This window comes from Rhagoletis zephyria, unplaced genomic scaffold (genome assembly GCF_001687245.7).
Source record: "Rhagoletis zephyria isolate East Lansing unplaced genomic scaffold, Rhagoletis_zephyria_1.1 Rzeph_scaffold_04375, whole genome shotgun sequence".
Classification (NCBI taxonomy): domain Eukaryota; kingdom Metazoa; phylum Arthropoda; class Insecta; order Diptera; family Tephritidae; genus Rhagoletis; species Rhagoletis zephyria.
Window position 1 is genome coordinate 46,008 of NW_016161458.1, and position 4,668 is coordinate 50,675.

The 4,668-nt window shown below is 34.0% G+C and overlaps 1 pseudogene; it reads right to left on the reverse strand.

Annotated features, from left to right (window-relative positions):
- Nucleotides 1-227: 227 nt before the first annotated feature.
- Nucleotides 228-1,380, reverse strand: LOC108370658 (60S ribosomal protein L7-like; annotated as a pseudogene).
- Nucleotides 1,381-4,668: the final 3,288 nt, after the last annotated feature.

Sequence of the window (4,668 nt, forward strand, 5' to 3'; positions counted from 1 at the left end):
CTCTTATTGATTAATTCTATATACGTCAGGACCAGTGCCCGACGCAGTTATGTCTTTATTTAATAACGGCTCTATGACAAAATATTCAGGAAATATATTCTTAGATTTTTATTTACTTCATTTCATACATTAATATTGACCTAATTTTTTCTTAAATATACCAGGAATAAATATTTAATAAAAACTATTTCACTTAAGCTTAACCAACTTTTAGTTGCTCGGAGCTAATTTTGGAACGCTTCATGAAATATTTTCATAGACGTTAAATGCAATCCTGGGTGCATCGTTAATGAGCTGAAAAACCAAAACAAATTAAATTTGTGGAATGGAGCCTTTTGAAATAGCCTTTACAAAGGGCAATGGAATTCCGACATTATTCAAGGAATCGTGAATATAAGCTGCCTTCCATTTGGCATATTTGCGGGTTAAACCTTCAGAAAGTTACAAAAAAAAAAACATTTTCTTTTTTTATATATTATATATTTTTTAAATAAAAATACTCCACCTTGTACACCAAAAAATTTCTTTAAACCATCTTGCGCATGCAGTTTGTTGACATTATCTTCACGGTTACCGAAATCACCAACCTCAACGTAGTGATTAGCCCTCTTGCGCCAGCCACCGGTTGGTGTTGAGCTTGAATGGCCACAGGTAGTTGGATGCTTTCTTGAAGTGGGATCCAACAGTGAATATTTCGTGCGCTAAATAATCAACGCACTTAAAATGGTGCGCTTTGTGCAATTTGCGTTCGATCACAAAGTTGTCAGAGATTGGGCCACGTTGATGGTTGTGCTTTACAATTCCAGGTCTGTAGATCAATTCACGAACTGATTTAAGATTTGGATAACCCCATGTGATATAGGATTCGGCAATGCGTAGCATATTAACGGTTAAATTTGATGAACAAACCGTGGTTAATGTGGCGAAAACAGAACAAACTGTCGCACTTTTGGTGAAACTTTGTTAATACCGCGAATACAGATCACAAAAGCCAATTTGCCTTCCGCAGGCACGTAGAATGAGCTATTTTGCTTGATATTTCTTAGATGTAACAAGTTTTCACGTTTGCGGAGTGCAATCACAGTAGAGCGCTTTAGTTTACGCTTGATCAGGGTAGCACGTTTGCTGACCAGCATCTTGCTGAACTTCAGCTACGACTCGGGGACAGCAGGCAGCTTCCTGGAAGGTTGTTTGCCCTTTGCTTCGGGCTTCCTACCGGCCGTGGTGGCAGCCATCTTAACTTGTAACTTAGCACGTTGAGAAGGCGAAAAAAAGTTCGCCAAATGTTTGGAGCACATCTTAACTAACGCCACTCGATTAACAACATTTCTATTAAACACAATTTCATTTAATTATTTTTTAATACATAGATATGCTGCAACCAGGCACTTACTTTCCCAAATTCTATCTTGCTTATCGGCATAATTTTCCAAATGTGCCTGCACTGCTACTTCGTACTAATCACTTCATTTTCCAACTGCGCCTTCTTTTTTGCCTCAACATATCCTAAAAAGACATAAAATTTACATTAAACAATAGAAATCGAAAAAATTAGCAAACAAAATACTCACTTCGTTTTGTTTTGTTGTCAAATTTCTGAGAAATGTGAATTCACCACGATGCAATACAGAAAGAAGAAGGACCAGGGATGTAATTTTAAGTAAACCTATTATTCAGTGGCAATGCGCAGAGCGGCCCGAGTGGCAAAATTAATTTGCATCAAATATAACATTAAACGGTGGTTCTAATCCATTTTTCATATTATTAATCAGAGTATATACATACATTATATGGTATTTCTTTCAAAAATTATTGAACTATACGCATATTTTTTTAAATATTTCTTAAGTTTCTTGCGTTGGTGCTGAAAAGCAACCATGCGTGTAAGAAATTGTATTCTACCTAAAATTTCACCTCTGGAAACTTTATCCCCATAAAGGACTTCACCACAGTTTTTTTACTGGATATACTGAGGCAACTCATTACCAATTGTTAGCGCAAGCCACGCAGACCGCAGTCATCGTCAAGACGAAGATAGAAATGAGTGTTATGGATATAAGCAAAATTTCAAATAGAGTGTTATTTTTTATCTGTGTATACATACATACATAAGTGCTAAATGTTCAAAAAATATGTACATAATATATGTTTGACTAGTTATAGGTGTCCACAACTGAATGCCCTGCAACCTATGCAGGTGAAATAAAAGTAAAAGTGCTGTCTGGAGAGTCCAAAATAAGTTCAAAGCGAGGACGTAGCGAAGTGTGGAACATTTTTGGGAGTATAGAGACTGGAGATGGCGTTGAGGTGACTGACTTTTTGGTTTGCCGAAAATGTATGAATATTTATAAATACAACAAAAAAAAACACATCAAATTTGGTGAAGCATAAGTGCTACGTCCACGATGAGTCAAGAGCAAATTCTCTAGTGCCCAAAATCGCTGCAGAAACAAACACAAAAAAAATTGCAGCTGATATATTCACAAAATGGGTAGTGAGGAGCTGCAGACCGTTTAAAATATCCAGTGAAGACGCTGTAAAAGAAATCCCAGAGTTTTTCGTATCTATGGGCGCTATTTATTTTTAAATTAATTTTAATTAGATATTTTTTTATAAAAGTGACATTGCCTAATTTTCAAATTTCAAATTTAAAAAAAAAATTAAAAGAAATCAAGGGTTTCATCAAAATTTCATCACGTTTTTTTAGAATTTTTTATAAAAATTCAAAGTATGCAGTTTTTTATCCCATTCAATTTTAGTGTGTACAATAAAGTGCATGCCTGAAGTGTCTACAAAATATTGTTGATTTTTGGTATTTTTTTTTCGTTGATGGTGTTGCGCATTTTTCTTCCACATAAAATAAATGCGAACATTCGTTATATGGAAGAAAATGCGCAACACCATCAATAAAAATATTGTACACTTGAAATTGGTATTTTGTTTTACTAAAATTGAATGGGCTATGAAACTGCATACTTAGAATTTTTCTAAAAACTCTGAATACAATTTTTTTGTGAAAATTTGTTTTGACAATTTGTTAAATTTTTCTTGTTTTTGTATAAAGTTTGCAATTAGTATTTACATGGTGTTTGTTAGGCAATGACCTAAATTTTTATAAACAAATAATACAAATTAATGTGAAAAAGTTAGCCGAAACTGATTAATCGTATCATTTTGTCGCGGGGTGTACATACATACATTAGAGTGGTTCATAACACTCTTGTTGGAAATTCATATACGCGACATCAGAATATTGTTATTGGTGATAAAAAAAGAGACACGTATTTTTTTATTTTGAAAAAAAAGTTTTCTTAGAGGTCCCGCTGGTCGGTTTTTTATAAAAACGCTGATGTTCTCAATTTTTTTATTTTCTTGACATGTTAACATGCAGCTAAAAATGTGGTTTTTATATATTATTACTCTGGTATTATTGGGGAACATTCCCTTAATTACATACCTGTCTTGGGCAGTTAAAATGGTCTAGTGCCCGAAAATATGCTCTGGAAAAGAGACTAGTAAAATTAAAACGTTGATACTGAACGATTTACGCATTGTCATGGGTTGGAACTTGTTACCAGGGGGTTCCTGGGGTTGCTAATTAGGAATCTGATGTCAGTTTTTCGAAATTCAAAAAGGCGGATCCAAAATGGCGGTCCATTTTATTTTTTAATGATTGGATTTGTTCGAAACCCGGCACTCGGGTCGCCGATTACGAATATGAAGTAAATTTTTTAAAATAAAGTTTAAAGTTTAAAGTAAAAAGTAGTAGTAAAATGTTTCTGGGGTTGCTTATTACGAATCTGATGTCAGATTTTCAAAATTCAAACTGGCGGTTAAGAGTTTCAAACAAATCCAATCATTTTTTTAAAGTTGGTCGCCATTTTGGATCCACCATTTTGAATTTTGAAAATCTGACATCAGATTCGTAATCAGCAACCCCAGAAACCTACTTGAAACGTGTTTTAACCCTTGACAATATTTAAAACGTTCAGTATCAACGTTTTAATTTTAGTACTTTTTTTTTAATTTGATCGCCATATTAGATCCGCAATTGTGAATTTAAAAAATTTGACTTCATATTCGTAACCGGCGACCACAAAAACTCTCGAGCGCCGCGTTTCAAACAAATCGGATAATTTTTTAAAAAATGGACTGCCATTTTGGATCCGCCATTTTGAATTTCGAAAAACTGACTTCAGATTCCTAATTATCAACCCCAGAAACCCCCTGATAACAAGTTGCAACCCATGACAATGCGTAAATCGTTCAGTATCAACGTTTTAATTTTACTAGTCTCTTTTCCCGAGCATATTTTCGGGCACTAGACCAATTCTAACTGCCCAAGACAGGTATGTAATTAAGGGAATGTTCCCCAATAATACCAGAGTAATAATATATAAAAACCACATTTTTAGCTGCATGTTAACATGTCAAGAAAATAAAAAAATTGAGAACATCAGCGTTTTTAAAAAAAACCGACCAGCGGGACCTCTAAGAAAACTTTTTTTTCAAAATAAAAAAATACGTGTCTCTGTTTTTTATCACAAACAACAATATTCTGATGTAGCGTATAAGAATTTCCAAAAAGAGTGTTTTTATGAACCACTCTAACATACATACATATGTAAACGAATATGTGCCGTTTTTTTATTAGATGAAAAGTGGATT